At 39.6% G+C, this 26,010-nt stretch overlaps 1 protein-coding gene across 2 annotated transcripts in view; it reads right to left on the reverse strand.

The window, feature by feature from the left end:
* The window catches only part of ST7 (suppression of tumorigenicity 7), a 142,905-nt gene that overhangs the window by 114,673 nt on the left and 2,222 nt on the right, over positions 1–26,010 (reverse strand). The gene's annotated exons all lie outside the window — the stretch shown is intronic.

Below are 26,010 nucleotides of genomic sequence, written 5' to 3' on the forward strand. Positions count from 1 at the left end.
ATCGTCACCCAGAAGCACAGGTTGCAAGGCTATCCAAGTCCTTGTCCAATCAGGTTGCTCATAGTTACATTCACCTGGGTTTTCAATGTCTCCAAGGATGGAGACTCCACAGGCTCTCTGGGTAACCTGCTCTGGGGTCTGAACACCCTCAGAGTAAAGAAGCATCTTCTCATGCTTCGAAAAATTTTTTGTGTCTGAACATCTGTGTGTTGCCTCTTGTCCCATCGTTGGGCCCCACTGGGAATCCAATCTTTGAAACCATGTCCACTTCAAGGACTGCAGTCCCTCCTGGCCCAGAATACACCATTCCTTTCAATCTCCTGATTAAAATACCCTTCCAGTTCAACTAGAGATCCCTTGGATGAAAACAAGGATACAATAATGTGCACAATTTATTCAAATAATGATACTTAAAGCAGATGGACACGTAATTTGATTCTTTTTGCCTTCTTTTTTCCTAAAATCTTAATATTACGTTTTTTGCATGTCTTTGGAATTAACTTCAAATTGAAACTCAGCCTTAAGAGCTGAATATTTTTCAGGTTTCTATAATTTGTCCAAGATTATTCATGTAAGGAAAGTATTCTGTCCATCACTACATTTGAGGCAAAAAGACATATAATAAAGTCAGCAAGTTTTAAGGAGCAGGAAGCTTGGATCTAAAAACACAACATTGTGCCTTCTCTGAATGCAGAACTACTGAAGCATAAACATACATCTCTGTAAGGCACATTTTATAATTTTAACTATAAATTTATAAATTTTAACTAACAATCCTTGACTTTTGCCAAATTAAGACCCCAATAATGCTTAGACTGATCTAGATTTAGGAGTGCATAATAGATTTTAATACATTATAAGTACTAGAAAAAAGCCACAGAAAGCATGTCTTCACTTTCTCCCTTCTAACATTAAAAAAAAAAAATAGAAATTGTAACAGTGACAGGACCCTTTTGCCAATCTAACAGTACAGAAGTAACTCTTTCAACTGCACTCTAAGGAAAAAAACCATGCAGTGATGACATGACTAAATATTCCCATGTCATCGAGCCCAATAAAACAAATTGTCAGAGAGTTCCAAAGTTTCTGCAGATAAAAGAAGATCCTTAGAATTTTTGATTTACCAAATCAAGGACTGTTCCATAATGTGCTTTGGGGTATTGCACAGTAAAGAGTATAGACAGCAGTTCAGAACCAAATAATAGTTCATATTTTTTTTTAAATTACAATAATTTTTATTGTTTCTTGAAAATAATCGGACAACTGTTTAAATTACTTCTTTGCCTTTGTTGTGAAACAATTGAAATAGAGTTTCTGAATTTCCTTGATTTAAAGCACCACTGACCTCAGAGAAAATATGATCTTAATCACACCTCTGTTTTTTTCTTCCAGTTGACAGATGAGACAGCATGTATAAGCTATTCTTTTAAAGACAGAACAGTTCTTGTGGGAAACATAAACCATCCTTTTTCATTCCAATGATGGTTGGAGTTATTTTTGAATAAAGTTTGAAAAAAAGTTGCAAATTTCTCTTGATTTAAAGGTGCTGCTTAAGTGGAAACCAAGCCCTGCATCTGAAATGACAACTGCTGGTCTCAAGGCACAAAGGTAGTTCAAGGAAATGAAGCACTGTCCCACAAAAGTGGATCCAGTGCAGTCTCTGAATTCCCACTGCTGGGGGAGGGTTCACCAGGAATCTTTCACACATTCTAACTCCTTGTCCTTTTATTTGTTTGTTTGTTGCATAGAGTTTACTGTCTTCAAGCTGCCAGCAGGATTTCAGGAAGGCTTCTGAGCTTTCAAAGTCTCACGTAATTGCTCCTACTCTCAAAGAAAAAACATTTTCTTCCCACTTCCATCCCACAACTCCCAAGCCCACTTTCCACAACCAACCTGCACAACTGATTAGTAAGTGCTGACAGCAGAGTGCAGTGAGCCTCCCCCACTCCAGACCCTTCCCCTAGGGAACAGCTTCCCAAGAGTTCCAGCACAGCTTTTATTTACTAGCTTCAGACCCTGCTAGAAGCAGCTGGCTTGTCAATATTCAAATCTGTGCTCTCTACACAGTACTCAGAAGGGTTTCTGCAGTAGTAAACATCAGCTCTCCCATGTGGTATGCTCTTTACACAGACATGACTGAAGCTTTACAGAAGTTTTCTTCCCTGTGCTCCTATTCCTCACTTCTAGTCCAGACACAGCATTCTTCTGACTGAGACAAGGAACTGAGACGTGAGGAACAGGGAACAAGTGCTCACCCTGCCAGGGTCCACAGATCCCTATCAGTCACCAACCACTCACTTTACCCCCCAAAAACCACTCACATCATTGCATGCCTTGGAGACCACCCTCACCATCCTGGAGTTGAGTTGGCTATCACAGTTTTTTCAAATCCCTGATTTTGCTTTGACAGGGAGCTGAACTCTCTTGATAAGTTGTTCTTATCAAAACCCACCTTCACAGGACCCAACGGACACCAAAGTCTTGTCTGAGAAGTAATAGGCTAATGTGCCACTAGACTGTCTAGTGCCATTACAGAAGCACAGTAGAGAGCCCTTCCCAGCAAATAGTGAAGAACCCAAATTAAATATCGCTGGATTGCTATGTGGCAGCAATCCACACAATGGACTGGGGTAATTTCCCAGGTCAGCCAAGGTTTTAGCCACTACAGGGATCTACTTGAATTTGTAACACCATTTTATCTAAAATCTTCATGAGGCTGCAATGGAGAGCTGTGCTTCAGGGACCAGGCCCTGCTGAAAAGCCACAGACCTGGCAGTCGAAACACACTGCAGAGAAAAGACAGTGTCAGGGCAGAATGAGGCGGGAGCACAAGAGAAGAATGTCAGGAGACGGGAGAAGGTTAATGGAATAATATGGCAGGGAGCGTCAGTCTTCCCTCTGTGTGCAGACACAGCTGCCTGAGCCACATCCTGTGACCAAAGAGAGCATCAACAACAAATCTCCTCTCAACCAGCGTGGCTGTCAGTGGAATTTTCCCACAGTAAAGATCACATTCATTGGTCTGTGTCAGGAACTATATTGGATTGTAACATCCCTGGAATTTGAGCAGACAGAAGAACAAACATGCAACCTCAGCCATGAACAAACTTCCAGCTGAAGTGATGAGGAGCAATGCTTCTTTGGCTGCACTGCAGCATGACAGATTTTATATGTGCTGAGCACATGGCCAAGCACAGTGACATGAATTGAAATGAAGAACAGAGACTATACCTTAATAGATCTGAAAAAAGATAGAAACCCCCAAGTATTAGATAAAACAAGTGTCTGAACCTTATGGATGTGTGTGACCATAAGAAGAGAAAAAAAAAAAAAGAAAGAAAGAAAAAGAAGAAAAAAGAAACAGAAACACTTTGGAATTTGAAGTGTTTTCTTTACCTTTACAATCTCACAGATTTGTCCATGAAAGGGGAACATGGTGACGGCCATGTAGACAACACTGCAAACATCACTGTTTTTTAAAATAATAAACTAATATTTCCAAATATTTTTTCAGGGTTCAGTTTTTTTTAAGTTTCCCTAACATGTGGCAAAGCTTATGTCTTTTTAAGAACTAGACTTTTTGTTTTATCTGTAATGGTCACTGTTATTTTTCTTCCTACAAATTTTTCAAGTAATCTTTCTCAGCACTTGTATGAGAACAGGATTTCACAGCCACTCTGGTTTTTCTTCTTTTGGTCTGGGACCACTCTGTACTTTCTCACAATCTTTACAGCAGGAAAGCTGTAGCCTGCACAGAGAGGAAAGCATAAATTACACTATGACAGGTTTATAAGACTAATTCTAATAAATATCTCTCAGTAGCCTCCTATTCACTGTCTCCCTAGAAGGGCAAGGAAGGATTTTTCTGCTGGCAGCATTTTCAACTGCATCAACGTATTTCATGGAAGTGCATAAATTTCAACAAAACTTTGCCAGGAAAGCCCAGACATGCTTGCAGACCATGAAGCACTAGGAGGACCCTGCAGAGCCCTCTAGAAGGACATTAGCTTGGGCTAAGACAGACCAGAGATTTAATCCTATTTCATGACCAGGTGCATTCCATCTACCTTTTTTCACCTCAGATCATTGTGTGTCAGGCTTCGATCAAAGCTTCTTCCCCCACAAGGCCCTGTCCTGGCCAATTCAACTGACCAAGAGCCAGGCCAGGCAGAGATCAGAGACGTGAAGCAGGTTCCCGTGTCCCAGGATGCAGCCATCAGCACCCGCAAACCAGCCCAGCCTGACCCACTTCCCAAAGGCACCTAGAGTTTTCTTTCATTCCTTCATGCTGTTTTGTTTGGGTATTCAGGAAGTCCAAAACTCAGCCTAAAGATCTTTTCATTTCAGTGGGACCTTTATACATCCTTTATTTCATTATATCTACTGCCACTGGATTTTTATTGAAGAAAAAAAAGGTATCACAGAGAGACAGAAATTACAGTCTCGAAAGGAGCAATGTCCAGTGCTATCAAAACCAGCTATGCCACATGCTCTGCATGTGGTAGATGTATTTTTCTCTCAGTCATCCTTTCATAATTATTAATTGTTCTGTTCTTGTTGTTTAAAAAAAATCCCAACATTTCATACCTTACCTACATGTATTTATTTTAATATTGATTCAGCTGTGTCATTGAAACACTTAGAAACTCACGTGCATCTTTCAAAAGTTAATTAGCAATCTCTTTATTCAAGTACCACTGGCTTTTCTGGAAAGTCATATCACTTCTGAAAATAAGATTTAGATGCACAATGATATGGAAGGAAATTGATGACATCTTCATTTTGGAGACGTTAACCAGTCCAACAGCTTAGCCCTGACCCATACCCACATCACTTGGTACCAAAGTCTTTTATCGTGAATGCCGCAGTGACCAGAGAGGTCTCCGTGTTCATGGCTGTTTAAATCACACAGACCATGAAAGTCTGGGATTAAAGGTTTAAGAAACAGAGGTTTAAGGATGATGTCCAAAGGCTAGAAGCACTGAGTACTAAAGCAACTTCTGCAACACTTCCTATGGTACACTTGACACAAAACATATCAAATTATGGCTTTCTATTCTCAGACTAACTCCATTCTCTGTATCGCAATCTCAGTGCACATGTAAGACTCAAAAGAGTAACATTAAAAATAAAAGTTAAAATTGAAAGTTGAATTAATCTGGTGATGGAGTTCTTGACACTTTGTCAGCTCTTCTTTTCTGCTCATATTGAGTTGCACAGACTTGCAGAAATACTGAGAAAGTCTTTTAAGTTTTTTCCTCATGCAAGACGTGCAGCTGGACTTCTCCTTTGGTCTTCATGAAATGCCTTTACCCAATCCCTCTGTACTTTTCCTTTTCAGCACAAGCATAGAGTATCTAACCCCACCCCACTTTTTGTTGTGAAACTGGAACATGCCCAACATTTTTTCTCCAGTAGACAATTTATTTTTAAACCCATGGCTAAGAATGCAGCATAATATATTTTAAAACAAATGTTCTTAGTCATCATTTCCATAATATTTCAATTCTTTCACAGGAAATATTATTCAGAACTGCAACAGAATAAAAATCAACAGTTTTTCTATTAGCAAGTGTCCACATCTCTTCATTTCAAATCTCAGAAATAATAAAAAACTGCAGTAATAAAAACTTGGATAAAGACTGACTATTTGGAGATCTGTCAGGAAGGTTAACACCATATTTCAGTGTCATATAGTTGGTCAGCTACTGAAATGAATGCTTAAATTATGTTGTCTGTGTTAGTAGCATGACAGACCTTCTTGATCTTCAAGTAAGTAAAGTTTAATATTTAGTAGGAGATAATATAGGTCTGAAACTAAATTGCCTTCCTGAAACAAATTCTCATTCTTGCCTGTTCTCCAAAGGAAGGTTTTTTTATCATAGATGAGGAGAGACAAGGTCTCCTACACATTCATTCCCTGTTATTTCTTAAAAGCACATCATACATGCACAGACAGTGAGGTTAAATGCCTGGTACTTCCAACAAACTAATTCATCCTCCTTCTTTTTCCACATAGCACTGCTAAATAAAGGTGTGTTGTTTGTCAGTGGTGAGGGAGGAAAGATGTCAGGTCTGAAGGATCAGGTTAAAGTTTTAAGGTTTTGCAAATTACACTTTTATAAATGCCAAGGCCATGCACCTACACCACAAGTCTGGGCCAACAATTTTGGTCATCACCAGGAAATACTCCTTGGTTCCCTGGCTACTGCATTACACTTCGGTACAAAACTGCACCTCCCATATAATATCAAAGCAGATGAATCTCTCCATTACACTTAAGGATAATGTAGGTAATGAGATACTGCATTGACTAAATGTATCTTACTGTGTGCAGCTGGGGGAAAAATAAATTTCCATTAAATTACTATATTTCTTCTTTCCTTTAGTTGAATTATTACTTTGGCTTTACTTACTGTCATGATTTTTTATTTTTAGGTTATCTCTACTAAAAGAAGTAGGAATAGGCTGTATGTGAAATAATGTAATTTATGTTTCTATTTTTCCTACAAAATTATTCCTAAACACACACAACTCAGTCAGAAACTACAAATTCATGATCAAGCAGAACACATACTTTTGATTCATTCTGCCACAGACTTTTAGCTATAGAAGCCAGTGAGAAATCAGCTATTGACAACACTGTGAGCAGGTCAGACAATTCAGATAAAAATGTAACAGGATCATGTCACCTTGGAATTAAAAGAACTAAGTGGTAATCAAAACATAAAATGGTGTAACCTGTATTGTTTTCTCTCAACTCCATTAAAAGGTTAAAGGCAGTTATAAACATACTATTTCCAAAAATGAGCTTATCAGAGGCAACATGGAGAGAATAATGAAGCATGTCTGATGTTCAAAAGCTATAGCATTTGCTGTCCCTCTAGCACTGTGGTTTCTTGAGTGTAAAGGACATGATCAGAGAATACACTGCACCTGAAACTATTTGCAGAAAACAGTATTCATGCCTTTGTGTAGACTCACACATCCAGAAACCAGACCCTGCTTGAGTAACTGCTGAGGGGCGGACATGCATCTCCATGGCCATGGAGCTCCCAAGGATACCTATGTTCCGTAGAAGTAATAAAAAGACATTAAATAAGAAAACTACTCCACCTCCACAGTTACCTTTGCAATTAGATTATCTCAGAAAACCTGTTTGCGATCACTGATAAAGAGACTCTCTCACCTCATATTCCTGGCAGATTCCAGTGGTCTCATAAAACTCAGCCCCTTGGAGGCCTGGATATTTAAGACACTCTGGAGAAGGGGTATCGATGTGCCACTTGTACTTACATAGGGCACTCTATCCAAAGAAACTGGCTCTAGCCAAAAATTAAAACCTTGAAAAACAGCATAAATCCAACACACCCTACAAAGTTGGACCTCATCCCATCCTAGAGCCCCAGGTTTACCCAAAACCCCAAATCTCAAGGTCCATCTTGCCTCTTGTGATTTTTGTACACTAGGGTAAAAGGCCTTTATGGGATCTCCTATTTCTCTTGCTGTTCAGACAGTTCATAGAGCAGAAATCCATCTTGACTCATAAAGTGTGGTTGGTTTCCACCTAACTGGACAAGGACACTTTGTATAGTCAAGGCTCTTGCTGGTAGAAAACAACTACTGCCCTGCTGTGCCAGAAAATCTCCTCTAGCCCTAGTTGTCCATGAAGTATCATATCTGTGCTGAGACAGAAACGTGAACCAGAACACAGTTTCAGCTATCAATGGTTTTCATACATCAGAGAGAATTCCTAACTTTATATGGGGATGTATCACACGTGGCTACAAACATGCCTAAAAGTGCTGAGATTCTCACTTATTTGTAAATAACACTTATAGTGATTCCTTACGTTCCTGTTTCTGTTTAATGCTGAAGATGAAAAACTGTTAACAAAACAATAGCAGAAAGAAGATAAACCTAAAAATGTTAACCTAAAATAGAGCCCTATGTACTAATTTGAGATAGAGAAGCAGTATTTTTCAAACACACATAGTGTTTGGAAATCTCTTCCAAGATTATGGACTCTTCCAAGTCTATAAAAGAAGTAGAGAAGTAGCAAGTAGTGCATAATTCTTTTATTACTTTAGAGAAAATTAGTAACAGAAAAATTCATCAAATGTCTACGTCACACAAATTAGTAAAAACCACAACACATAGTTAAGATCTTGTTATGGGTGAAACGTTTCTGTGTATGATTTTACAACACTGAACTCTTAACATCCACAATTATTTTAATTTGTGAAACTGTAAAACGTTCTGCACCTTGTTGTAAAGATTTTCCAAAGAGTCCATTACCTTGCCGGGGCAGGGACGCCTTCCATTAGACCATGTTGCTCAAAGCCACATCCATCCTGGCTTGAACGCTTGCAGGGACAGGGCATCCACAGCTTCTCTGGGCAGCCTGTTCCAGTGCCTCACTCAGTAAAAATGTCTTCCTTATAGCCAATCTAAATTTACCATCTTTCAGTTTAAAATCCCTTTGCCTTGTCCTGCTGCTACAGGCCCTGGTAAAAAGTCTGTCCCCATCTTTCTTATAAGCCCCCTTTACAAGGTCTCCCTGGAGCCTTCTCTTCTCCAGGTGGATCAACCCCAGCACTCTCAGCCTTTCCTCACAGGAGAGGTGTTTTGGCCCACGAATGGGAAACCAGAAGTGACACCCCATCACAACAGAAGTGACATCGTGTTTAATGGTCAGACACTGGAAGAGTTTCATTTCCATCTCACAGGTGTTAAGTCTCATCTAACATGCACACAAGAGAGGTGCCACACAGTACACAGAGAAGAGCAAATAGTGAGTCTCTCGGGAGGGCAAAGATATGCCCCAGAGCACCAAAGCACCATTTTGCTCATCTTCAGCTACATTAGTAGCCTAAACTCAACGACCTTCCTGTCTGGCACACGCTACCTCCCAAATTCATAAATCTTGACAAAACTATGTAAAAAGAGGCAAGATTCTCAAGTGGTATAAAAAACCTGTACAGACAGTTTAGTCCATGGAAGTAAATGGATTCATAACAGCTACAGAAGCACTGACCAGATTTAGGTTTTTTGCCTGGCAAGCTCTCCTTCTCCTTGCTACTTCATCAAACTTTGCAACCTTTGCCTAGCAGTTTGAACAGGGAAGACATTCAATTCTTTAGACTTTGCTTCAGACTTTGCTCTCGAAATCATAAGAGTATCTTGAGTTGGAAGGAACCCAGAAGGATCATCAAACTCCTGAAATTGTTATTGCAACAACCCATGGTTATCCTCAAGTGTCTGCCAGCTTGGCCTTGCTCTCCAAGTGAAAGTGATGCTGGATTATCTCTTCTATTTGTCCCAGAGGATGCCAACACCTATTCCTATCCAGCTTTCAGTGCTCCTCAAGTTGCCCAAGTTGCTCCAGACAGAAGGGCTTGCCACCTTCTACCATCCACAGACCTCCAGAAGAACCTCCAATGCATGACAAACTAAATCTGACAGGATTTTTAGTATACAATGTTTTCCATTATCGAGAAGAGCTATAGAATTAAAAGCTTCTAGCCAGTCAATGCCCTTCTGTTTCCATTTACGGTTAAGAATGCAAAAACTTGATGGTAATTTCTTTCCCAAACTCTCTTCAGCCTGTTCCAATTTTGGGACATAATTCAGTCTAGTCAAAAATATTTTAAACAATGTGGTTTATTTATAATTGGAAAAGGCATCTTAGTAATCATCAAAATTACTAGAAGTTACTATATTTAAAACACAACGACCTCATTTTCTTCTCTCCCCATTCAGAGCAAAAGATTGAGCACAAAATCTGAGCACTGCTGTACACAGCAAAATAGAACCAATTCCCTCCATGAACAGCTGCAGGCAGAGACAGAAAAAAGCAACCTTTTTAGGCTTCCCTAACCAGCCAAACAAACGAGATATTAGGGATGGCAAAAAAAAATTAAATAAATAATCTATTTTACATATCGTAGTCCATCTATATCTTATGAGTACTACCACCTATCCAAAAAAAAATTACTGTGGAGGAAGATGTAGCAATGGTAATACAAATTGTAAGATTAAAAACTCAGTATCGCTTAGGTCACATAAGACTTAAAGGAGAAGGGATACTGTAAGTGTATGTAGAATAAAAAAACAGAATTGCAAAGAAGCAGTTATTCAATATATGAGACAAATGAGAACTGTACAAGAAGACAGGCTTTCACTAAATGTAATTTGCTTGCAGCAGTCAGTATGAAAAGATGAAGTCAAAAACTATCAAAACTCAAAACTGGGATTACAGTAAGACTATCTGTAACAGTATAAAAAGGCAAGCCAAGTAGCAAACTCACATGTGAAAGTAAACTAGAGATGAAGGAAGATCACAGTTGTCACCTCTTAATTAAAAATTATTTTCCACTGTCTGCTGAATCTGTATCTGGTATTACCTATTCTCAAGAAAAAAAATACACCACCCAAAAAAAAAAAAAAATCATCCATATCTACCTCCCCCAAATCAACAGTAGAAATGTTATGAGTTACTCCATCAGAGGTTTCTATGTTCCATGTAGTTTCTGGAGCACAGTCTGCCTGTACATACAAACCCCTTTACTCTGCTCAAAAATACCAAAAACACATTAAAACCCTTGTTTTACAGTGTAGTGGTTAGACCCTGCTTGGATGCCAGGCACCCACCAAAGCCACTCTATCAATCCCCTCCACAAATGGACAGTGGAGAGAACATAATGAAAAGTTCACAAGTTAATAAAAGGACTGGAAGAGATTGCTCACCAACTACCATCATAGGCAAAACAGACTCAACTTGAGGATATTAACTGAATTTATTACTAACAAAATCAGAGCAGGATAATAAGAACTAAAGTAAATCTTCAAAATGACTTCCTTCTACCCGTCCCTCCTTCCTGGGCTTTACTCTTCCTTCCCCAGTGGTTCTGGGAGATGGGGAGTGGGAGTTATGGTCAGTTCATCACAGGCTGTTTCTGCCACTACTTAGAGAAAGGAGCCAGCAGGCATTGGCTCTATGGGACATGTGGGAAGCTTTTACCAGCTTCTCACAGAAGCCACCCCTGTACACCTTCCACTACCAAAACCTGGCCACACTAACCCAATACATGGAATAATAGGAATATTCCAATTACGGGAAACTGCTGGATGATTTCCAGGTTAAACTGAAGAAGCTTTCATTTTTACTGTCATTACAGTAAAAATGTCAGAATTTTGCCTCTCCTAAGATTTTACAGCAGTACTGCAAATGAGTGTTAATTATTCTGCATGAGAATCAAAGACAGAAAAGTCACCATTTTGGTGACACTGCTTCTTGGTAATCTGGATGCCAGACTCCAGCTCGCTAAGCATTGTTGCCTACTCTCTAAGCATCATTGCCCACTCTCCCATACAACACACTGAACTCCTATCTGATGACTGGAACGGAACTTTCATGGCAATTAAACCACATCCTTCATGCCTATTTATTTTCAATCAAATTACCTTTCCCAGGAAAGCAGACTGCCTGGTTCCCAGCATGAAGAGAGGGAATTAAAATAAATGCTACCAAATATGCAATGCCTTTTATGTTTTCTGTGATGGCTCCTTGAGGGTTTCACAGAGGATGCTACTATGGAAAGGAAAGCTGCTATGTTCTCACTCTCCCCACATAGCTAGATGTTAAAAGCTTTTTACCTAAATTTGGTTTTAAAACTGTCAATAGAAAGTGACACATGAATTTTGAATTCTTTGCATATCATTGCCTATGTTCCTCCATGTATCACAAATTTGGGAAGGGGCTGTGGTGACAGGGCTTAAGCAAGAAACAAGTCAATTCAAACACAACCAGAGGAAGAGTGTGTGAGAAAGTTATCACTCAAGATTTGGAAAGCAAATGAGAACCTGAAACCCAACCAATGTTGTTGTTATCAATTGAAAACACTTGAGAAATTATCAATAAGTCAGGCCTTTTCCTTTTCCTTTACATATGAAGAATTTTGTTTAATAAAAAATACACAGTAAGCTCTGCTCGTATTTCACATTCACTTACTTCTTCTCAGCTTTAGAGGTTACAATAAAATACAATCAACTTTAGATGTTACAAAAGTAGTTCCATAGGAAACTACTTCATATGCAAAATTGTTTTAATGCTTCTGACCTTGCCACTGTTATTCAGCACTAGAAGACGCTGTAAGCTAAGGAAGGGCCAAGGGCTTGTCTACCAAGGCAGATATTCTTTAAAAGTCACCACTCTTCCAATTATTCCATACCATGTTAAGTGCAAGAGAGGACAAGGCTGAAATATATATTATGACATAGAGATGTATGAGATAACTCACTGGAACAAAACACCTATCCCAATCCCTATTGGCACTCAATGTGAATTGCTGGTGACGATAGAAATCTGTTTTCTTGTATTCTGCCTTCGAAATCTCTCTGAAGTTAAGGTGCTGCCTTGATAGACACTAGCAAATATTTTTATTCCAGCTACGAATATCTGTCATAAAAGTACATCACCGGTGAGACTGGTCTCTCTAAAGCACTTCATGGGCAAAAACTTTAAGTATTTAAATTGCTTCTACCTGGTATGCCTTATTATAAGTCTCTTTAGCTTAAGTTGTCATTCATTTACAATAATACATACACTCAGAAAATCAATTTAATAAGGGTAGAAAAGGTGGGGAGCTGGCATCACAAACCACTGAGACTTGTTGAGTGCTCAGCAACCTACTGTAACCATACCTTCAATGCTATTTTTCATCTTTTATTACTTACGTTTATCTTTGGTCTTTGGTCTGCCTGAACAGATCACATAAAGGTAGGAGTTAGCATTTAATACACAGCCATATAAACACTAGGCACCTGAGCCCCATTCTAACTGAAACTCCCCAAATAAGCTCATGGACAAAATCTCAATGAAGCAAACGTGCACTATTCCAGAGACCCCTGATGCTGTAGAGTCTGTTTGAACTGCCCGAGCAGCTTCAAACACCTACATTTTAAATTATGCTATTGTGCACACACAGAATATCAGTGGCAGTCCAGAGAAATAATAAAAATAAGTTGGAGAACAGACTGAATGAGCAGAACTAGAGCATGATTGATTTGACTTATAAAAGAACAATTTATAAAAGAACAACCTGATATATGATTTTTTTTTAACAAGGTAGACATAAACAGCAAAGGAAAGCAGTGACTTCTTTCCAGAAAAATCTGTAATAAAAGATGTCAAATGCTAAAAATGAGATACATTTTTTTTTTTAATAAACATTATATTGAAACAAAAGGGGTATTTTTTAAGACTTTTATCAGTGTCTATATTACAGATGCTGAATGGATCAGCTGAATTGGGCTGGGAGGATATAGAAAATAACCAACACCTTTTATTTGTTTGTACACATAAAAACCCAACAACAAAAATATGTATGAATGTACACACAAATGTTCAGGCAGGTTATACATGAGATCTATCTAATAACAGGTAGGCAGAAGATGAACCCTCAGGAAATGTAGCTAATTTTGCTGTTTGTATCAGAGTCTGACACACATTAAACAAAACAACAAGCATGAGTTTTCCAGAGCCTTAGAAGTTACTTTAAGTCTGTAAAAACTCCTTGTGGCCTTAACAGTTGAGGCACTGGGTTGAGTAAGGGCAGACGCTTCACTGCCTTAAAGTCCAGAGTCTGCTGGAGCCTGGGCACACAGACACAGCACCTATCACCACAACTGTTTCCAACCTGCTGTTTAATTTATGTTGTGGTAATTTGCTTCAGAAAGACCAATATGAGACATCTTTAGACCACAATCAGTCCTCTAGTCCTGCATTTTTTAATTTTTGTCCTACCTAAAATAATCTGGCTATACAGCAGTCACCATAGTTCCTTCAAATTTCTGAGCCCAAGACCTCGATCTCATGAACCTCGTTTTTCATCTGACCTTGTAAAATCAACTTAGAGGACCTCCTCACAGGCAGACTTCAGAAGGTCAAGGGTGGAACTTTGCCATCAACTACATCAGCTGTAGGATGGCCCTACAACTATATTATTTACCTATCACGACTGTGTCCAATTTAAGACTTCCCCTCTGTGGGTAACCTGATGCAATACAACGACAGTTTGGGGTCTCCACCTGCAGCTGTAGGGGCTCCAATCACAGATTTGCTGCATGGGGCTATGTCTGTGTGTGCAGGTCTGCTGTCGGAAACTGATGACCCTTTACTAGGTCTCTGACATACAGTCAGCCCTGCGTTTTGGTCAGACTTCATTTCCCACAGGCTGCAGCTGCCTCTCCTTGTCTCTGCACGACACAGGATGTCTTTCACAGGATGCCCTCTAGTGCGAGAACTGTACTTTTCCACTCCTGCCACATTACTGAGTATCAAATGCAAAATCTACCTTACGGCAGCCTAAGCAAGACACGGGGCAGGGCTGGCTCAAGCACTAAGGAAAGGACTGGAAAGGAACCAGCAAAGACAAGGGGGAAAAAACCCTACAAAACTACAGTGCAGAACAAAAGTCTAATCTCACCGTTCCCATCGGAATAGCAACCACTATGAAATCAAAGTGACTCAGATGCAAGTGCATTGGCTTCTAGTAAAGTTTTCTGCATAATAAACATCGTGAATTGAAAATACTATTTCAAATTCAAAGAATCCTCTCTATAAACTGCAACATGCCAAACAGTACTGTTAACTGCCTGTAAGTAATATGCCACTTATTTTGTTCACTATAAATTAAGAATAGAATTCAAAAATCGTATGTTTTCCATCTACTGCCACGCAGTGCTGGCAATCGCCAGATCAGAGACCCATATTTTAAGAAAAACATTGAGGACCCAAGCCAGTCAATGTTCATCTTGCTGAACTACAGCATTCACAGAAAGCAAACACCGTAACCAGATTTGTTTAAACTGGCATGTATTTTTGGTTTATTATTATTTTATGGTGTTCTCACATCTCTCATTAATATTAACTTTTATTCCAAACTGACAGCATAACTTCCTGCAAAAGCAACGACTACGATGTACAGAATTACACTAGCATACGAGTAAAAGAATACCGTGCCATCCCAGATGCACATAATATACTGTATGTCAGAAATTCAGTGCTTTTCTTTAAATTAACAAAGCATTTTTTATTTAATACTAAGCTTATTATAAAGACTTTATAAATAAATACATGTTAATAAGTAAATTAATGGCTGACTAAAGCATGTAGGTGATGAAATACCCCAGGTGCTTCTGAAAACATCGCCCTGTAAATAGAATTCCTGTCTGCATGTTCAAAAGACATATCCCAAACAAACTAATGTTATAAACTGGAACTGAAAATATACTTTTGAATTTATTTTCACCTTGAAGACCAAAGGCAAATAAAATCTGCCTTCTGTATACAAAGAAGAATACATCCTGAGAACTGCAGAGCTGACCCTGCACCAGAGACCTACTCCAGCAATGCCTTGGGGTTTTGACCCTTACACAAGGAGAGAGTTCCTGAGGGGCCAGGCCCAGGACCCTGTGGTTATGAGGGAATGTCGGCCCCCATGGACACCATCAACCTCCTTGCTTCGGAAACAAAGGCTTCATAAAATGTCATCGTTCCCAGCACCCTTCCCCCTTAAATGCTTCTCTGTTACATTAGATTAGTAGAGGAAAAGAAACATGAAGTCAAACAAGAGAGATTTTGTTTGGCAGGCCTCTCGTTATTCATTTACTGTTTATTATTGATTTTTGTGCCCGTGCAGAAGGATCACGTGTGCACTGGAAAGAGGACGGTGGCAATGTACAGAGGGCTGTGTATGCCAGGGAGCTTTCAGCCAGAGCAGCACTCTTTGGGCTCTCTGTGGCTGTTTTGGGGATTCCTGGTTGTTTATTTTAAACTAAGAAAGTTTCCAGTGTTCACCCTGGGCTAAAGCACAAATTCCAGCACATTTGCCAAGATGCAAAGGGGTCATAACTCAGAGCTGAAGAGCTGAGATCTTCAGCGATTCCCAGGGTGGCAGCTGCCCTCCCTGGGTTGACCCAGTGAACCCAACTGGGTCAGCATTTACAGCTACTGAGCCACCTTACAATGACCAAGGGGTGGCTGGTCTCACTCACACCAACAGACATGGTCCATCACAGCCCCGCAGCAAATGAAGAGCGTGGCAGCACACAAACCCACACACTGATGCCATCCAGCAACAGGAACTCCACTGCCCCTAGGGAAGAATGGATTTTTAGGGAAGATATTGTAGGATATTTACTTCAAGCCTGTATTACCAGCTCACCTAAGGAAATCAGCAAATGATGCTGATTAGTCCTGCACATCAATGACTCTACACCCCAGCTGATAGAGCTGAAGCCTCAAACACAAGGGGGGCAGCATTGTATTTTATTACATATATATTACTAATCTATATTATATGTAACAGATAGCAATACATTTTCTATATATTATATAACATATATTTTATACACAAGTGTACATATTATTCAGAAACCTCAGTAAAACCAATCGCCCAATAAGGATATTGTTCCATAATCAGTCATTGTCAGTTTGAATGGGGCTTGCAGAAAAACTGGGATTTTTAGATCTACCTGACTTTTAGAAGACAGTAGAGTAGTACTTGAAGCAAAATTTTCAGCTGAGAGATTTATTAATTACCGGGTTTGGCTTATATTGTGTAAAATTAATCATACTGTCAGGAAGCTTATCATACTTTGTAAAACTGAAAATTTACACTGCAGTTTCAAAAACTGAAAAATATGTGGGAAGATGCCTGATTAAAATACCTTAAACATAAAAGCATTTGAGAAACTCTGTAGATTAGGTTTAGACAAGTCAACTTTTTTTAACACTTAAATACCTTTATTTAATGCTGTCTTACCTGCACTGCTATCAGTTCTCAGTTTCTTGATACCTGTCATGTTCCAAATCCAGGAAGGCAGCAAATGTGCAGACTTATTTCAGATTGCTGGGGGGTGTATGAGAGTCATTCACACTACATACCCTCTTCTATCAGGACCAATGTCGAAAAACTCTCAGGGCAACACAGTTGTTACCTTAGAGTGAGTAGGAGCTTTGCCAACTGTTTCAAGGAGGCCTGAAGTGCAACACAGACTTTCTCAAAATAATCATGGAAAGTTAAATTTCATTTCTACCTCACAGACAACAATTTATCAGCTAAGGCTTTAAAACAAAGAGCATCAGCCCTGTGCAAGTAACACCCACAAGGTTTGAGATGTTCAAAGATTCCCCTTGCTTTAGTGAGGACAAAAGGCACAGAAATAAAATCATATCTGCAAAAAGTCAAACTAAGTTATTACTTGAGCTGTATAAAAATGGTTAATATATATCAAAATAAATCCAAGAAACCAATAAGACTATTTCAACAAAATAAATAAGGAGACAGCAAGGTAAGAAAGAGGATACACCAGTCCCTAAACCAAACTGAATACTTATTTCATTTTTGAATGGGAACAAAACTGTTGAATGTGGAAGAAAAAAATAATAAAAGGTCAGGGAAAGAGATACTATGACAGGAGAAACAGATATAATTCAAGGGACTTAACATGCTCAAGATATGATTGAGTGTAAGATTAAAAGAACATACAGAAATCATCTTACTGAAAGAAATGGCATTTGAAAAAGCAAGCCTAGTACTGACACAGATTTAATAAACTGATGAAATTCCCCAAATTGTGCCAAAATACTTCATATTTCTGTATTTATTATGCAGACCCAAGCTACTCCCTTATAATGAGGGAGTAATCTGTGAAAATTCAATATTTTAAAGATAACAATAAATTAAGAAGGTACCTGAAAAATAGAATAAAATGCAAAATAAATAAATCATGCCAGACCAACCAGATGTGCTTCTTTACTAAAAATATTCAGTTTTCTGACCAAGAAAAATGAGTAGCTCTACAATGTCTGGATTTCAGTAAAGTACTGAGAGTGCCACAGAAAGATAGTTAAAACAGGGTGATGTGGGGAAGAGAGAAAGGAAGTGGCAGACACGGAGAAACCTGCAGCTCATCTGGGAGTGCTGGACTATGAGGACAGCTCATGGAGCTGCCAACTGAATCCGACTATTTCTATTACCAAAACCAGGAGGTGCAGATGGCTCCTGGTATGACCTGCCAGAGATGCCATATCAAAGTTAACGGGGCAAAAGATAAGGGACCTGCAAGGAAAAATATTTCCCGATGAGAAGGACTAATTACACTGTATGAGGCAGTTTAAGCCTTATCTTGTCATACGATGTACAACACTGGTTACCCAGCTATAAAACGGATGGAAAACTGAAGGAGGAGAGTATTACCAGCAAAATCAAGGACATCCAGCCATTTTAGGAGAGCAGGCTAAGACAGCCCAACTGACTCAATCTCATATAGGAAGGACAAGAAGGAAAAATCCCCCATGAGTGCACTGGGAACCAGTCCTCATGGCAGCAGTGCTGGTTATGAAGGTAAAGAAGAGAGCCGTCCTGAGCACAAATGCATGCAAGCCAGCCACAAAGCTGGAATGAGAGCAAGGTTTCTATCCACCAGAGTTATCAGGTTCTGGAAAAAGTCCTTCTGTGAAGCGGTTTATGGGAAGATATTGTAAAATAAGACTGAGGACCCAGAGCACAGCCCCAACATACTCCTCACAGGAGGCCATCAAGCATGAAAACTACAGCTTTCACAAAGCCATTGGCAAGATGCCCTCAAACTGTAACACAGGCCAAATCCTCCTGGCCAGGTCTGAGGAAGTCCTGCAGTCCACCTTCAGAAATCTCAGAGCTAATGAGAGCTCCTTGAGACTCATGTTTCCCACAAGACTATGTGGTTTTTGAGGCGGCTGCTAACACAGCTGTGATCAGCACTTTTAAATCACAGACCCTTGTCAAGGATTCCTGAGAATATGTGGAACAATATTTACTGCTGTGGAGTATGTTGTAGGGTCTAGTTTAACCTTCTCTCTGCTAACTGATGAAATGACTAGCCTGGGACTCTAAGCTGATATTTGTGTAAAACATACAGCTGGGCACACTGCTGTCAAGTTCATTTCAGAATTAAAAATAGCAAGAGAAACTTCACTTGGAAGATTAAGTGCATTAGTGGATCATATAATCTTGCTTCAGACCAAGCCACGTTGTAAACAATTTTCAGTCCTCAGCATAAAACATACAGGACATTTGAAAACAGGACGCCACGAAAACATTCAGTTATGTGAAGTTCAACATCTATGACGCTTTCAGGTTATAGGCTTATTTTCCTGAGAAATAAATGGCAGTGTTACAAAATAAGACCATGATGATGATAACATTTCTTGTACTTTAAATCTGATCTCTGAGTGTCTTGCCACTGAGCACAAGACCCTGCATATCAACCTACCAGGCCTGACATTTAATAAGCCAAGTTTATTTCTAGAAAGTGAGCTGGAAATGAAATCTCATGGTTGCAGTTGGCACACTGTGCAGTAGAGGAATCTTAATGATGACTGCATTTCATTTTTGCCCTGTAACTTTCATCCTTCTAATCGGTATATTTAAGTGCACTTAATCACTTAAGCATTGAGTCTACCACAGTGACAAATCTCCAGTTTAGACTTCACAATAATAAATCTTTGTCTTCTCTCAGCAGCTGGTGAGGTTTGATTTGGACTTTGAATTTAGGCCTTTTCCTCAGGCTTAACAGTAACAACTTGTTTGTTCTGTCTGCTGAAAGTGTGACATTAACTCTTGTCTTTAAATGCATTAACATTGCTTAAGCTTAGTGTTCTCGGCATTAAAACTGGTTACCCTTCTGCAGAGCCTGACTAAGCCACACAAAAAATCCAATTAGCCTGTGTTGGGATTTGACAAAGCAACTTTCACTCATTTGTATTTACACAGCATCACTGATCCACATGACCCTTCACAGACATGAGGACAAGCTGGAGCTTATAACACAATCTTTCAATAGATGCCTCCAGTGCCACAAAAACCTAATTTAAAAACAGGTGGAAGGAGCCTTCAGATACCCTCTTAATAGTAACATCCCCACAAGCACCTCACAGTCCAGCCACAGCATCAGGTTTGGTGTTATCCTCAATTCTTTGACAAATGCTCTAAGTATGTTCCTGAAGTAGCTCCAGTAAAAAAAAGGCAAAATTTAGATATCATCAAATCACAAAAGGGAAAATTGCCTTTGGACTGAAGCAACTGGGGATTCTATCCCCAGTATTGCTATAGGCTTCCTGCACTACTTTAGTATATTGTTTAGGCCCAGGCCATTGAGATATTCATGCATATTAACTATCTGTGCAGTAAAGGCCTGGATGTGTGCAATAAAGCCCTGGACCTATGCTTGCAAAACAAACCAAGCCATTGAACATTTGCAGTTCTCCTTTTACAGTTCAACAGAACCCTCAGTTGTATTCAACATACCAGCAGGTATGTGGAGCAGGGCCTTATTTTGCTAAGTATAAAATACCTTCTTAAACAACTAGCCTTATTATAAAAAGGTTGAATCCTGACTTGTTGTGACTGCCGCACTAAAGACTGCACCTTCACCATCTTCTGCCAGCAATGTTCATTCCTGCAGATTTCAGTCCAAAAGAAACTGCTTGGCCAACCTAAGTCACCACATAAGTGGTTTTATTTGCTTTATCACTTGCCAACAAGACAAATAACTCTTCCTCAAGCACAGAGCTTGCCAGCTGACTGAGCAACACACAGAAACCTTGGACTCGGCATGTGCATTCTGCTCTCTGGCATGTGCACAGAAGTCCTGGCACATCTGGGGACTATCAGAGACTCTGTGCTTGCACAATATACCTGCTCACCATCAGCAAGCATTTCTAACTGAATCTGGGGTTTTCTAAACCTCACCATGATAGTGTTTTAACTAGTCAGCTCTCCTGTTTATCCTGAGCAATTAGATTTCACTCCAGTTCCCCCCACTGTCAAGCCTGGCAATCCTCATCACACTGACAGTCTTAATACCACAAGAGCCAAAGCTGAAGAGCCATAAGCACCCTTTGCCATTGCAGTTGGGTCCAAAACCACGTCTTCAAAAATCTCCTTTAAAAAAAACTTAGCATGTGCATTCCTCTGCATTCAGTTTGCTGCTGCCCCTTTTTTAAGATTAGTCGCCTCTATAAATAAAAGCTATTTTAGTACCTGCTATTTTCTTCCTACAACATAGTTTGCAGTGTAAGCAATCACCTCTCTACTGAAGTGAGGGCACTGCATGCAGCATGTTCTGCAGCCCGGCTGCTTCATCAGACCACAGATGATTTGGGCCCCAATTCTGCCTAGTGTAACATGCATTTTAACTCCAAATATTTAGGAAGCTCACTATATGTTTGTCAACTAGATTAAAGCTCCTACACCTCCTTAGCTACTGTCAAGTAGCTTCTGTGGCTTCTCTGTGATTAGATTAACAGCTTGAGCTTCTTTAGGCTACCAGTGTGTTATTGCTAGACTCTCCACAGCTTGTCTTGGAGGATCCATTTTAAAACACAAACATGTCATTCCCTCCAAAATCCCTGTTTTATCCAACATCATATTCCCAATTCCTGGCAGGTGCTACTCTCAGGTATGCATCATGTCCTTCTGTTTTTCACTTAATGTAGAGCCTTGGCACAGAATTATGTGTTTTTCTCTCTCTTTTCAGTCCTTCAGGCACTGACACCACTTAGCACATCTTTTGTCTTTCACAAATGCAAATTTATGATCTAGATTTTTTCATTTGTTCTGTTTACAAAACAACCACAAAAAATACCTATTTTATGTTTTCCCTTTAATTTAGAATGGTGCTATTTATGCAGCCTCAGACAATTACCATTTATGACCCCTGTGAACAACGGGGGGGCTTATGTTCTTTCAGGTTAAATTTATCCAGGCAGTCACTGGATGCTTTGGGAAAATCCTACTACAAATATGCAGTTTTAGAAGCATTTCCATAGATTTTCATCAGCACAGAGGATATTAGACTTCAGTTAGAAACTGGCAGCACAGACCCATGGTTGCCTATCGGTCAGCGTTACAGTAAGCTCATTCAAGATGTTATCAAATATTATTTTGAAGGCTCTGGCTTACACATTTCCCCTGAAATAACACCTGCAAATCTTCTAGAGCTTTTGCAGTAAGAAAGTCAATTTCTTAAAGAAGCATTTTCTGAAAACCTTGCATTTCCCCAAAACCTTATTCCATTTTCAGCATTTGATGCTGACTGAAAATTTAATCTCAATCAAAAAGTCAAACTGGTGAAGAAAGGTCAGAATTCATAGAAAACAAGTATCACTGTACAGCTGAATCCATCAGGAATTGATCAAACAAGTTTTGATCGGGCTTTTCCCCCAAGAACACCCAGCTAATGTATAAAGACTTTTGTCAAAAATAACACACTACTTTCATGCCCATTGTAATCTTTTCCACAAAAAATTTAAAGGAGAGTTTCTCAGTGTACCATGATGAAAATACATATGCTATAGCCAGGTAGCAACTAATTTTTTTCCAAAACCCAAAAAGACAGACCAAAGAAACCTCTAACATCCAAACTCTGTCTGGAGGCTCAGCAGACACTATGAATACTTCACAGTGCTTTAACTGATACAACTGAAGAGAGAAGTTAACAGTAAAGAAAACAGTCTACTTTAATTCCACTAAGACAGCAGAAAATAAGATCAGTATTTAGGAAATATTTCATTTACATTCTAAGAAATGCAAAAATTAACTTAAGTGATTTCCAGTCTGTGAGTAAACTATCTGTCTATAACTAATTCTGTGAAATCCATACACAGAATTAATGCTGACCTTGACAAAAGTGGTCATGTATTTGAAATTTTACTTTCAACAGCCAAGTTCTTAAAAAAGAACCCTAAATCTACACTGCATTTGCAGGGAGCTAAGAGTTCTTCCATCCTCTTTGGTGGCATAAGAGTTTTGCTCCAGGTTTTCTGTCAACTCACAGCCACCACCACACTCATTTCTGTAGCTCACACAGCAGATGCTTACAGGGAAACCCATCACAACGATGACAGATGGCTTTGAAGAAGGGCCAAACAACTACCTGCAAGTCTGCAAACTTGAAATTGTCCTTCAGTTCTTCTCAGAAAAAGGAATCTGTTCACTCTTTTTTAATCCGTTTGAAACTCCCTGGCCTTTGTCAGGTTAATGTTTTCCAACCCTCATGATTAACTTCCCCATCTCAAATTTATGAAGGGGAACAATACCTCCTGACCAGTTGTCAACCCCCCATGTGCCTAGTCCCCAAAAAATACTTCTGCCCTAAGGGTGGTTTATCACCGTAGCTCTGCACACATGCAGATTCAGATTGCCAAATATCAGCAGCTGGAAAAAAGTGACCACTAGTTAAATTTTAATAACAGATAAATGTTTTATGCTGCTACTTGAATTTGAGACCATGGGAATGAAAAGGTACTTTTTTTTCTCACATTGCTACTTATTGGGGCACGTTGCACCAGTGCCGAGTATAGGTCTGGAGGCTCAGGAGGCCCAGAAAGGGAAGACCAGAGAGATGAGATGAGCTTCACTGACAGCAGCCATCACTCTAAGACAGCACAGCCCAAACATGAGAGGCAGGCTCCATTTCTTCATCTCCCACAGTATTTCTGCCTATGGATTCATACCCAGTTTTCTTGCATGGTTTAATACGAGATAATTTCATAAAGTGAAGGTTCAGTGAGATGGGAGTTGTCCAAGTGCTTTGCTTACCAAAGTCAGTGCAATGTGCACACCAGTGAACATATTTGAGGTGGGACAGATCACCATCAGGCCATCTAGAAAATCCTCTCAGTTTTGTGTCTTCAGAGAGACTCTTGGATGAAGAGAAAGTGTTATCCTAATTTTACAGGACTTTGAACATGTCTGCTCTGTCCCCCTGCCCATGCATGTACCAAACCACAAGGGTCAGTAGGGATCTGGTGACGGCCAGAGATGCCAGCCCTGCTCCACACTAGCCTCTTCCCTCTGTAGGTGGCGGCACCATGTGCAGTGTTTCAGGTGCTGGGCTTTAAGAAAAGCCTGTTACATGGTCACAAATCCCATATTAATTAAAATTCTAGGTAATTACTTGAGTAGGCATTATTTTCAGTCAATCATAATAATAATTTAAAAAATCATAATGAAGAAAGACAGCTGTTCCTCAGAACACAACTTTGTCATAGCCAACAGATCCTCACCAAGGTGATATAGTCTTCCCCCTCCAGCTAGTTATCCCAGGCTTGCTGACCTTGGAGCCTGGCAGGATGTTACTTGCTTGCTTTTGTTTCTGCAGGTATCTAACCCTCTAATCAGTAGAACTTCAGCTGGTAACACCACAGGGTCGTGCTCCAGCACGGCTGAAGGGGGATGTTCCTCAGAAAGGTAACAATACTCCACAAGCACCGACAGAGCCAGACTCAATCCAGAGCTCATATTTTTCATGCTTTTAGGACATCAGTTTTCCTGATTTCTATACTCTCAGCAACCTAAAGGTTCCTTCCTGTCTGCTTTCTCACAAGCTAATTACATTTAATGCTCTGGTTACAAACTCTGTTTTTCTGTTGCACTTTGAAAGTGTAAATAAAATAATCGGAAACTGTTTAACTTCTAGGACTCTTTACTTCTTAGGATATGGCTAGAAACCCAAACTGTTATGTCAGGAAAAACAAGCTGGGTTGCACATTTTTAGAAGAGGTGTGTCTTAGTTCAGATTAGTATGGCATTCAGAAATCATGCAAGTGCCAACACGGGAGGAAAATACAGCAAGTTATATAAAATAATCATGTCTAATTATTTTGGAATAAGATTAAAATATCTGCTTCCTCAGCTGCTCATTCTGTATTTAATATTTTAGCTTGGCATATTAAGTGTCCTCTCTTGCTTCCTGGCTAATGATCTGGTACAGTTATAATAGTTCAAACTCTCGTATTCATAAAGGGCATCAAGCTTAAAAAAAAAAAAAAAAGAAAAAACCCCACCTATGAAACACCACAGTCAGATTAACATTAATATTTTTATATGACAGACTAGATTTCCATTTGGTTGTATCACACTAACATATTTCACTGAGGATACTGAAATTATACTTGGCCAAACCATGAGGACTTCCAAGCCCAGAAACTTGCACTACCACAGCTACCAAATGCTCGGGGCGTGCACAGTGTACAACATCAAAGAGAGGGGAAAAAAGGCCCCACACTCCATCTTAGTAAAACTTTCTGATACAAGTGACCACGGGCCTATTTGGTGAAACCATATGAAACGACTGACTGCCGATGGTGCTCAGCCTGCTGCCCTGTCTTTGCCAATCAACAATTTAATGCTGCATGAACACTAATCACTCCTATTTCACCATCAGCTTTGAAGACTTTCAGACATGGGAAACCCAGAGGTTCCTCTAGCAGCTGATTCACAGTTTGATAAAAATTAATGCCTGATTATGGCAAAATTGAGTTTGCCCTCTGTTTCCAGTCATCAATTCTTATCATTCTTTTCATGATTAAAAGGCCATTTTTTCTCCCCATAACAATACCTCCTTACTGTTATCTAGTCACCTTCCAAGTAAAAGCTTTTATTCTGATGCTTCTCCTAGCCTTTGAATCATTTTTCCACTATCTTCTCTAGCCTTTCCACTTCCTTTTAAAAATACTGACATCAGACATGGAAAAACAAAATCACACAGCAGTAGGAAGCAACCAGGTCCCTTAGGCAGGTGTTCTCCCTTACATGCCACTCTAGTCCTTCATACCACATCAGCCCACAGTGGGCTTAGTTTGGAGTGTCTGTTCTAAATATCTACAACCTTTCTAAATCACTATTTCAAGAGGTGCAAATCATACCTGTGGAACTGCATTTTTCTTACTGGCTGCCTAAGCCTGCCTCTGGTGGTACTGAAAACTAGTTTGTTTGACCTCAACTCACCACCAGATCCAGCTTGTTCTGGGAAAATGCCCAGTCATTGTTTTTTATCACCTTACTATTTCTTTACGTCACAAGGAAGTTTAAGTAGCAACATTTACACATTTATTTTCACATCATGAGATATATTTGATATCACATAGCCAGTTGCTGTGATAATTTATGCATAACC

The sequence above is a fragment of the Empidonax traillii genome, unplaced genomic scaffold, assembly GCF_003031625.1.
Source record: "Empidonax traillii isolate 1590-97213 ecotype Southwest subspecies unplaced genomic scaffold, ASM303162v1 scaffold401:size1000279, whole genome shotgun sequence".
NCBI lineage: Eukaryota > Metazoa > Chordata > Aves > Passeriformes > Tyrannidae > Empidonax > Empidonax traillii.